At 40.0% G+C, this 12,500-nt stretch overlaps 1 protein-coding gene across 2 annotated transcripts in view; it reads left to right on the forward strand.

The window, feature by feature from the left end:
* LOC115232653 (neuropeptide CCHamide-2 receptor) overlaps positions 1-12,500 on the forward strand; it is a 46,504-nt gene that overhangs the window by 5,093 nt on the left and 28,911 nt on the right. Inside the window, exon 1 of one of the 2 annotated variants that reach the window (XM_036500139.1) lies at positions 5,269-5,770. The exons of the other annotated variant lie outside the window; for it this stretch is intronic. The gene's annotated coding sequence lies outside the window, so the exon portion shown is untranslated. Of the gene's footprint in view, positions 1-5,268; positions 5,771-12,500 lie in introns of those variants that run through there. 2 annotated transcript variants of the gene reach the window in all.

Raw genomic sequence — 12,500 nt, forward strand, 5'->3', positions numbered from 1 at the left:
GATATGGCATGATGGAGAGAAAGCAGAAAGCAATGCCGGGAACAGACGAATAAAAGCCGGCACACCGTGCTGATCACGCTGGCTTAGTTCTGAAAATAAAAACACCACCATCACCACTACTACCACTACAACCACCACGTAAACAGTGGCACTATTATAATAACGCTTGCTGTAAATATCATCATCATCATTATAATCACTACAACAAACGCTTCTTCAATCACCATTTCCACCACCATCTCCAAAGTCTTCATTTTCATTAATTATCCAGCTTTTACTATCTTTAATTTACTATCACCTTGCACAGCCCATCAAAAGGAAAAGATCCCCCATTTCTATCGCTGTCGTTGTCTGTCACTACGCTCCCGTACAAAAAAAAAAAAGAAAAGAAAAGATGAAAAATAGAAATAAAAAGTATATCCTCGCTGCAATCGCCGCCGCCTTCATAATAGTTTTGTCTTTTGGACTTCGACAGCGACGGTATGGCGGTGGTGGTGATGGGGTGGATTGAGAGTACTGGAGGTTGAGGTGAGGGCGGCTCCTGTTACAAAACTAATGTCAAGACCTGGGATAAAAAAAAAAAAAAGCTGGGCGGATGAAGACAGGTGTGTGTGTGTGTGTGTGTGTGTGTTTTGTGGACCAGGTAGATAGCGTTATAGATTTAGATACATAAACAGACTGACAGATGCATACAAGCATGCATATATGCATGCATACATTCGTACGTACCATCTTTTAATTTCTATCTTTTACTTGTTTCAATCATTAGACTGCGGCCATGTCGGAGCACTGCCTTGAAGAATTTTTAGTCAGTACTTATTTTTTAAAAGCCTGGTACTTATTCTATCGGTCGCATTTGCCGAACCACTAACCTACGGGGACGTAAACACACTAGCACCTGTTGTCAAGCGATGGTGGGGATACAGACACAAAGACACACACACGCACACACGCACACACACACACACACACACAACACACACACACACACACACACATATATATATATGCGACGGGCTTCTTTCAGTTTCCGTCTACCAAATCCACTCACAAAGTTTTGATCGGCCCAAGACACTTGCCAAATGTGCTACGCAGTGGGTCTGAACCTCGAACCATGTGTTTAGGGAGCACGCTTCTTACCACACAGCCACACCTGCGCACCTATATATACATACGCACCATATATACATGCATATATGTACGTACGTACATACATACATACATACATACATACATACATACATACATACATACATACATACATACATACATACACACATACACACACACACATACATACATACATACATACATACATACATACATGCATACATACATACATACATACATACAAATAGACAAGTATAGTGATGATGGAGGTTGTTGTCATTATAAAGAGTTTGTGCGGTAAGTTACAGCAACATATATTAAGTATAAACAGCTAATATATACTTCTTATACACCCTCATTGTATATTAATAACCACTATATATTCATATACACCTTGTTTATATTTATAGCTACTCTATATTTATACACACCTTTATTAAAACGGGTACCCAGTGACATGTTAGCAAAGGTCATCGATAATAACCGATATTCAGTTATACACACACACATACACTTATATATATGTATGTATGTATGTATGTATGTATGTATGTATGTATGTGTGGTGTGTGTGTGTGTGTATGTATGTATGTATGTATGTATGTATGTATGTATGTATGTGTGTGTGTGTGTATGTATGTATGTATGTATTTACACTTAGTCATATGGAGCGGGTAATGGACTTAGATAGCAAACCAAATCCTTTATTTTTTATTAAGTCATTGAACTGCGGCCATGCTGTTGCACTGAAAACGACTCCAGTGCTTTTTTATAAAGTGTTTTTTTTTTTTCCTATCGTTCCTGTTTGCTGAAACCGTCAAGCTATGGGGACGTGAAGAAACCAACACTGGCTGTCAAGTGGTGGAATGTACAGACATATATTATAAAAGATAAAACTACACTTCGTTCACGAATGACCATATGATTGCACCACCTTGAAACGTTCCTCTTCGGGGCACAAGTCCTGGCAAGGTTGTTTGTGATAGACCAGTAGTTGTCCATGCATGCCAGTTTTCCTTCACGCCACCGATGTTATCCAAGCGAAAAGCAAAAGCTGGTACAGCTTGGCACCAGTGACATTGCAACTCATTTCCTACAGCCGAGTGAACTGGAACAGCGTGAAATGAAGTGTCTTGCTCAAGAACAAAACACACCACCCGGTCCCCATACGAACTCACAACCTCAAGATTGTAAGCTCAACACTAACTACTGAGCTATGCACCTTCACAGAGAGAGAAAGAGAGAGAGGGGGCGGGCTTCCGCATAGTTTCCGTCTACCAAAGTCATTCACAAAGCATTGGTCGGCACGAGGTTATTGAAGAAGTGTCAAGCGGTGGAACTGAACCCGAAACCACGTAGCTGCAAAGCGAGCTTCTTAATTACACAGCAGTGCTTAATATTAGTGCCTATATAATTAATATAATCCTTATATAGCTTTCTATTATTGGTCCCAAAGTGGCGAGGTGGCACAATTTTTAGCATTCCAGGCAAAACGCTTAGCGGCATTTTGTCCATTTTAACGTTTCTGAGTTCAAATTCCTCCGCGGTTGATTTTGTCTTTCATTCTTTCATGGTCGATAAAATAAGTTCCAGTGAAGTACTTGGGTTGATCTAGTTGACTTACGTTTCCCCACGAAATTGCTGTCCCAAAATTTGAAAACAATATTGTCCTTATATACTTTCTTTTCTTTTTTCCTGGTGATAGCTTTAATATATATAGTGCCTGTACATCATTCGTGTTAATGTCTATATGAAATATTAATGCTGAGATGTCTTTCATTATTGCCTATATATCTATCAACGCCTATACATCTTTTCATATCAGTGATGACTCAAGGGCCGAGACTTTCGTGCACTGACAGTTTATAAGGACCAATACACGAAACTATATATATGTGTGTGTGTGTGTGTGTGTGTGTTCCATATATGTTTTTCTTTCTTTCATTTAAGTGAACATGAACTTTATTCTATATACAGACACACACACACGTACACACACACACACACACACATACATGCTTCAGTTTACAAATTGATGTCCAATATATTTAGTTTCTGAAAGCGGCGAGCTGGTAGAAACGTTAGCACGCCGGGCGAAATGCGTAACCGTATTTCGTCTGCCGTTACGTTCTGAGTTCAAATTCCGCCGAGGTCGACTTTGCCTTTCATCCTTTCGGGGTCGATAAATTAAGTACCAGTTACGCACTGGGGTCGATGTAATCGACTTAATCCGTTTGTCTGTCCTTGTTTGTCCTCTCTGTGTTTAGCCCCTTGTGGGTAGTAAAGAAATAGAAATAGGTATTTCGTCTGCCGCTACGTTCTGAGTTCAAATTCCGCCGAGGTCGACTTTGCCTTTCATCCTTTCGGGGTCGATAAATTAAGTACCAGTTGCGTACTAGGGTCGATCTAATCGTTTGGCCCCCTCCCCCAAAATTTCAGGCCTTGTGCCTAGAGTTTGACAGAAACGTTAACGCATCGGACAAATTGCTTTGCGGCATTTCATCTGGCACTTTACGTTCTGAGTTCAAACCCTGCCGAGGTCAAAATTTGTCTTTCCTCCTTTCGGGGTCGATGAAGTTAACTAACCCCCTCACTCCTGAAATTGCCGGTCTTGTGCCAAAATTTAAAAATTTCTTATTATTATTATGAAGGCGACGAGCTGGCAGAATCGTTAGCACGCCGGACAAAATGCTTAGCGGCATTTCGTCCGCCTTCACGCTCTGCGTTCATGCATACGTACATGGGGAGATAGTTTGTGCGTTAAGTAGTGGCGATATAACATTAATATGAAATACAATTTAGTGAAAGTACTCAATACTGTTGGGGAAAGTGCAATAATATGACTCTGATTCTGAAAACAGTGAAGGACTCGAGCAAATCCAATTGAGGTGTGTATCAGAAATATCCATTTGCTATACGATCACGCACATATGTGAGCACGCGCGCACGCATACACACACACACACACACACACACACACACAAACAGACGTGCGAGTGAGTGAACAAAGGAAAGAAAGCAGCAATCAGCACATTTGTTAGGAGTTACACACATTTTTTTTTTTAAATAACAGTTTGACTCAGCTCTGCATGACTTCAAAATTTTCACATGGCTTACAATTTCAAGGACGCATGGGACACGTCCTACATGGTTGCTTCATACGTAGCAACAAACCAACCAACCAACCAACAAAAGTTTTAAGTCATGTGGAGCTGAGTCAGACCGTTATTGTGTGTGTGTGTGTGTGTGTGTGTGTGTGTGTGTGTGTGTGTGTGTGTGTGTGTGTGTGTGTGTGTGTGCGCGCGCGTGTGTGTATTCTGCAATTTTGCTCTATGTCCAGAGTCTCCGAGATGTGTTCATGTTACCTTAACCGATTCTATATGCTGTTGATCATGACCAAAATACTCTTCAATTTTATTGCCAACGAAATGTAAAAATGTACGTTTTATAAAAAAAGAAATTTAAGTTCTGCAATAGGATAACTTATCCTCTGATTGATATTGATGATGATGATGATGATGATGATGATGATGATGATGATGATGAGAAAGAGCTTATCTTTCATGTTAGAGGAGTGGCACTATACGAACATGTGTGTGTGTTTAAAAGTATGAACTCGCCACCACTACCTTCATCATCATCATCATTATTGTCCCCGGTGAATCTACACATTTGCGACTTTGTGTCTGAGATTAACTTTGCCCTCTAAAGTACTGCGTGCGCGCACTAAGTAGAAACCATTTATTGTAATCATGGATAGAGTTTTGAATCGTCTATTGTTAAGTAAATTAATAGAGCCCCCTTCCCCTCCCAAAGCTCTGGATGTCGTTAAATCATCTGCTTAATGTCATCAGCTGGTTATTGTTACGGAAAAGGCGTGGCCTAATAGTTTGCTAGTGCTAGGCTGTCGATTATAATATCGTAGCTTCAATTCCCGAACCGAGCATTGAGTCCTAGAACAAGGCACTTCACTCTCGGGCCTCTCTCTCTCCCTCTCTCTCTCAAACTGTTCCGAGTGGTTGATGACTGGTTGATATAACAATGCATAATATGCAAGCAGGTGTAACCTGTATACGCAACTTTTCATATAAATATATTCGTCACGCCTGCTATTAGTTGTCTCTCTTTCTACATACATACATACGTACATACACACACACACACATATGTATGTAGGTGTGTATTTTATGGGTGGAAAATGTGAGGCAACCCAATTAATGAAGAATGCTTATTTATTTTGAAATTGCAAAATCAATATAAACATGCCGCATTTCAAATGGACTGCTTGACAAGAATCAGGTGCTGAGACGTTTTCGCTGTTCTAAACAAACGCGAAGGATATTAACCAAAAATAATAAGTTATTTTATACCAATGTGAAGGTGCGTGGTCTTGTGATTAGGTGTATTGCTATAACAATCGTAAATTCTTACGATCGTGGTTTCGGTGCGTTGTGTTCTTCAGCAAAACACTTCATTTCATGTTGTTCTCCAATCCACTCAGTTGTAAATGAGTTCCAAGTAGTAGCTGGAAAGTTAAATCTGCAACGGACTAGCATCCCGTCCAGGAGTGTGAGGATATTGTAATCTCAGTCATTTATAAGCCGGGGGAACCGGTTTAACTTCCAGCTTCATGAGTCTTTGAGCCCATGACAGACTTAAAGTAAGTTTCTTTGTATCAGTATTATCATTTTCTTAGCGCGCCGGGCAAACTGCTTAGCGGCATTTCGTCCGTCTTTATGTTTCTGAGTTCAAATTCCTTCGAGGCCAACTTTGCCTTTCATCCCTTTCGAGGGTCGATAGAATAAATACCAGTTAGGCACTGGCGTTGAAGTAAGCGACCCACTCCATTCTCCGAAATTGCTGGACTTGTCTCAAAATTTAAAACCAATATTATCTCGTATCTATCTACTATACATGCATATCATGTACAAGCGTACAAACATTATTCTGCTTATCAGGATATGTGTTCAAGTGTAGCACTTTTAAATGCCTTCAATGTCTATGAAACGACATCAAGGACATAGACTTGTTTAACGGAATGAAACAACGTTAGTGATAATCATAAATTTATATCTCAAAATACTATAACAAGGGCTTTCGATCCGCTTTTGGTACAAGGCCTTGAATTTTAAGGGAAGGGGATTAGTCAATGACATCGTCCCTAGAACTAGACTGGTGCTTTATCTTGTCGACCCTGGAGGGATGAAAGGTAAGATTGACAGTAGCGAAATTTGAACCTAGGACGTAAAGCGTTGGAAGAAACACTACGAAGCATTTTTTTCGACTCTCTGACCCAACCCCACCACCTTTTGGGGGGTTCTAAATTTGGTTTTCTAATTCGGCGGGATTCGAACTTCACCAGGCATTTTCTCGGCGTTCTAGCGATTCTGCTAGCCCGCCGCCTTGCATCTAAAAATAACAGTAAGAACAATTATAAAACAGAATTTCTTTGGGTGCTGCTAGTTATAAATGCATATATAAATGTAGCGACCTTTCGAACTTAGCACATACAAGATGATCTCCTCTCACAACTTTTTGAAAAGTATTTATTTCGTTAACATATATACGTATCTTAGTCATTCTTACTTCTCTTATAGTTGCTTCTGATCTTTGATCGTTGATCAAAGACGTTCCAAGCCTGATCATATCTATTTTCTTTTTTTCTTTCTTTTTTTTTTTTGCCTTCTCAGATGAAGTCTATCTAGGACTATTTTATCAAATGTGCCCTTTTTTCAAAACTGTAGGCAGTAGGTGACAGATTTAACTGCTTCTGATTGCTTGGTTCCAAGTAAAGATGTTCTATCTTTGACCATCCTGTCGTATATTCAGATACAATGTATCTAGGATTACATTATCCAATGTACCCGTCAATTTTTAAGAAAATAGGGAGTAAACTAAGAGAGATTTATTAATTCCCAAGTAATCCTGATCAACGATGCTTCAGCCTTGGCCATCTTGTCTTTTAATCAAACATAGTGTAACTAGGACAACATTATCCAATGTGTCCTTCTACTTTTTAAGACAAAAGGGCATGATTCGGGTGTGATTTCACTGCTATTTCTCATTAAGATCTCGTTGACTCTTTCATTCCTGTTTAATGTCTCACCATCGACATAGTATACACTCATCTTAATTACTTGTACCTCATTATATATCTTGTATATCTAATTACTCCACTCACTACATCATCTATTACCGTTCATTTGTTTCATCGCGCGATAGCGGTGTGAACTATACGGACTGGAAGAGCGAAACACCAGTTTTATATCTAGGACAGACCTAGGATCAAAGGCTTTCAATCCATCACTTCCTCTTTTTGAGCGTGTGTAGGTCATGGTGTATATAGGACTACATTATCTATACTGCTCTTCCCATTTTTAAGATAATAGAGGGACATTTGACTGCCATTTCTAATCATTTATACTCATATTTGACTGATATTTCCATTAAGTCGAGTTACGGCATCTGGTTTCTTGGTTGTCCTGTCGTGTGCTTTTGTGTGTGAATATAGTGTGTATATAGTGTATATAATTTGTTTATAATATATTGGGGTGAGTCTTGGTCAGGTGCTTAATTATGAATACTGGGCTTGATTCGGCTTTCAGAAAGGGGTCACAACATCTTGGCACCTTATCCAGGGGGATATTTACCCTCGGCTCCGCTTCACAGTACAGCTTGAATTAAAGGCCTTTTGTAGAAGTTGGCATTACACGGTCCGAACGCGTGTCTTGAGTTTGTGTGTGTGTGTGTGTTTGTTTCCCCTCGACCTAATTTCACTTAACAAGATTCGTGTTGGGTCAAGCCTATGATAAAAGACCCGTGGTGAAAATGCTATGCAGTAGGATTGATTGTAATTCATGAGGGAAGTGAGAAGGCACTGCCCAAGACCTGTTATAAGTCCCCTGAGACTGGTGGCGGAGAGGAAGGTATCCTTAAACAGAAGCTTAACCCAAATGCTTACAACAGATTATATTCCCCGACAGGCACCTCAGGTCATGGTATTAAAGTAGGTGACAGATTAAGTCTACAACCCAAAGACGATAGGAGCCGGAAAAAATACCACAAGGCATCTGGTTTGCCTTTCTTTCAGTTCCACCAATCCACCAACCTTATAGTTGGTACTTTTTTTTCTTTATCGACCTCGAAAGGATAAAAGGTAAACTTCATTTTAACTGGATTTGAACTCAGATGACAGAGTAGTGCATGTGTATTTATGTATGCGTGAACAGATATGACCGAGTGGACATTATTGGGAATAGCAGTCTCCCTCTAATCACTGCGGTTTTATGGTGGATATGATCTGCTAGTCACTATGTTACGGTAGACATGATCTCTTTCTCTCTCTCTCTCTCTCTCTCTCTCTCTCTCTCTCTCCTCTCTGTATCTATCTATCTATCTATCTATCTATCTATCATCTATCTATCTATCTATCTATCTCTCGATCGATCTCTACCTCGATACAGCAATATAACTAGATGAAGACCACGTCTACCGTGGAGATCTCTGGCACACACAATGTGTCACACTAAATCTACCGGAATAAAAAGAAAAAGGGGTGGCTGTGACGCTTAACAACTTAATTGGCGTTTCAAGTTCAAACCTGCTTAGTGACTCAGAGGAAGACCACGTCTCGTGATGCGCGCGTAAATAATTCTCCCGCCAATAATAGTGCATTGTCGATAATAGTCGTTACTTGCTCTCGTGTGTGAATGCTGTGTGTGTGTGTGTGTATGTATGTATGTATGTATGTATGTATGTATGTATGTATGTATACACACACATACGTACACGTTTTGGGAAGATTAACGTGCAAGTTCTTTAATATACGAGATAAATGGATCTTCGTTGTTTTGAATGGTGCTTATTCCAGTTGTTCGGTCAACTGCATTCATTGAATTATAGTGTTGATTATTGAGTATTCCACAAATACGTGTACCCTTAATGTACTCTTTTGAATTAGAAGTATAATCCACCCACCCAATGGCTTCCGCACAGTTTCCCCTCTACCTAATTTCACTTACAAGATTCGTGTTGGGTCAAGCCTATGATAAAAGACCCGTGGTGAAAATGCTATGCAGTGGGATTGAAACTGGAGTGTCATGATTGTAAAGCGAACTTCTTAAACCACTCGGCTGTGCCTGTGTAAACACACACACACACACACACACACATACATTGTGCATGCATAATCATGTTTACATAGGTATGCACATACATAAATTGTTTTGTTCTTCCCTCTCTTTCTCTCTCTCTCTCTCTCTCTCTCTCTCTCTCTCTTATGTGTATGTGTGCGTGCGCGTGTATGTGTGATTCATTACTAGTCAAGGCTAACCTCTTATATTTCATCGATATTTCCCGCCATGCTACAAATATTGATTCTACGAAAGTCGGCTGACTGAAACCTCTCAGATGACGACGACAACAACAACTACTACTACTAGTTGCTGTTGATGTTATCATTATTATGTTCGTTAAGATAAGCTTACAGAATCGTTCAGCGCTTTGGACAAAATGCTTCGTAGCATTTCATGTGGCTCTTAATGCTCTGACTTCAAATGCCGCCGAGGTCTGCTTTGCCTTTCATCCCTTCGGGATCGATAAAATAAGGCACCAGTCTAATATTGGGGTTGATGTAATCGACTTAAGTTTTTGTTCGAAAATTTTCTCAGTAAAATCACGCCAGTTGCTGTATTCAAAGTTGCTCTAAATATTGCAAGCTAAAAACTTTTTTGAGTACAAATTCCGCTGATTTGAGGTCCTCTTTGCTTTTCTCCTCACACCACGAAGGTCGATAAAAAAAAAAGTACCTATGAAGTATTGAAGCCGATGGTATCGACTGATCCCTTCCCCTAAACATTGCTGGTCTTGTTCCTAAATCAAGAACCATTGTTCTTAAAAATGCAGTAAGGTGTGATTTTGAAGAGATTTGGCTGTTATGTCTCGCAGGTCAAGCGTTCACTTAACGGCTCCTTAGTTGGTTTGGATACGTGCGTGTATATGCATCCATGCATGTGTGTTTGTGTGTTTGACCCCGTTCACTTGATTACCAGTATTGGTCTGTTTACGTCATTGTAGCGTAAAAAACCAGTGACTTTACAAATTCAAATAAGTACTGGGGTACTTATTTTTTTTTTAAATCCTTCATGGTGGAGCCCCAGCATGGCCGCATTCCACTGACGGAAACAAGTAAAAAAGATAATACACAAATTTTAGGATATTTTTATACATTATACGACTTTAATCTGTATTTCTGGATATATAATCAGTTTATATGAAGGTAGTGCAAATCCAGAAATATTTATTTGTAATTAGAAAGAAAATCTACTCTAATTGGAAAATGGGTGGTGTTCATCGGACGACCCCCAAAATATACCAACAATAATAGCTGTAGCAATACTTTTTATATATATATTCTTTTATTCTTTTACTTGTTTCAGTCATTTGACTGCAGTCATGCTGAACACCACCTTGAAGGGTTTATTCTTTATAAGCCTAGTATTTATTCTCTCGGTGTTTTTTGCCGAATCGCTAATGTTACGGGGACATAAACACCCCAGTATCGGTTGTCATGCGATGGTGGGGCGGGGGTACAAACACAGACACAAATATATACATATACATACATACATGCATACATACATGCATGCATGCATACATACATGCATACATACATATATACGACGGGCTTCTTTCAGTTTTAGCCTACTAAATCCGCTCAAAAGGTTTTGGTCGGTCCAAGACAATGGTAGAAGGCACCTACCTAAGGTGCCACGCAGTGGGACTGAACCCGGAAGTATGTGGTAGGGAAGCAAGCTTCTTAACCACACCTGCGCCTATAAAATAAAGCTCTAACAGAAATAATTTACGATACATAAAAAATATACCTTTGAATATCGGACCCTGATATTAGTTTCAAATTTTGGCCCAAGACCATCTATATCGAGGGGAGGGGCTACGTCGATTACATTGCCCCCTCCCCCGTGTTCAACTGGTACTTATGTTATCGACCCCTGGAATAATGAAAGGTAAAGTCGACGTCGGCAGAATTTGAACGCAAGACGTAAAGACGACCGAAATGTTGCTAAGCATTTTACCCAGCAACATAACGATTCTGCCAAGGTCGCTGCCTTATGTATTTACAGTCAACTCTCGCTACTATGCCACCTCGCTACTATGCCACTCTCGCTACTATGCCAGTTTTGCGCGGTCCCGGCCAAATAATAAACAAAAAATTTTTACTATGCCACCCTCAACTCTCGCTACTATGCCACTTGTTAACTGAAGCGCACGCAACTTTTCGAAATTTTGTACTCCTACATTTTGTACATTTCGTATTTGTAATCTTGTGGAAAAGTTCAGAAAGTAGCACACAATGTCAGCTCAGAAACGCAAGCGGACTGAGTTTACGCTGAAGGAAAAGGAGATTATCGATGCTGCGAAAAACGTTATTGTCGGGCCCTTCGTATCATTAGTAATATCTGATACAAGTTACCGCCCCTTGTATCGTCCGACATGTTTCACTCTAGAAGAAATAGCAAAGGAGGTAATGCATAACGAAGAGCCGGTGGAAAGTGAAGACGACGAGGTAATTGTGGAAGAGGAATATGTTTCGTTTGCAGATGCCCAGAGAGCATGGAGCACTATCCGAAAGTTTATGCAGCAGCAGAGCAGCGGAAAACCCAGCGTCATGCAGGTGTGTGATAGGCTAGACAACGAAATGAATGAAATCCGCCGAAAGAAGATGCGTCAGCCGACAATTTTTGAGAGCTTCGGGATTAACTAAAAGCAATCTGAACTTAATAAACTTGGATGTCTTCTTTTTACCATTGCATTGAACTTCTTATTGGCCTTACTTCCTACCCTATGAATTTTTATTCGTATGTTCAGTAAATTTTTGGTTATGTAGTGTTTAGATAACAGACTCTCGGGACTATGCCACTTTGGCTCAGTCCCGCAGGGTGGCATAGTAGCGAGAGTTGACTGTATTGTGAATATCGGTGCTGTGTGGTTTTCGTAAATGTGTTGTTTTCGTTAATATATGTATAGGTATCGATTAGCGATCGACCTAATTTTGATGGGAGTGGCTGAGTTGTGACAGGGGTGGGGTGGGGGGTTTGACAAGGAAATTGTATGTGTGTGTGCATGTGGAGAGAGGAAGTCGCGTGGAAACAAGTCTCATGTTTCAGTGCAGTTAATGCACGTATACATTGTATTTTTTAGAAAATTCTTTTGTTAACTATAATATACATATGTGTGTGTGTGCGTGTGTGCGCGCGCGCGTGTATATATATATATATATATATATATATCTCTGTGTATCTTTATGTTGAAGAGCGTAGGCTCGAAACGTTAAAGACTTGTTTTATTTATTTTTCCTGAGCGCCATACTA

This window comes from Octopus sinensis, linkage group LG2 (genome assembly GCF_006345805.1).
Source record: "Octopus sinensis linkage group LG2, ASM634580v1, whole genome shotgun sequence".
Lineage (NCBI taxonomy): Eukaryota > Metazoa > Mollusca > Cephalopoda > Octopoda > Octopodidae > Octopus > Octopus sinensis.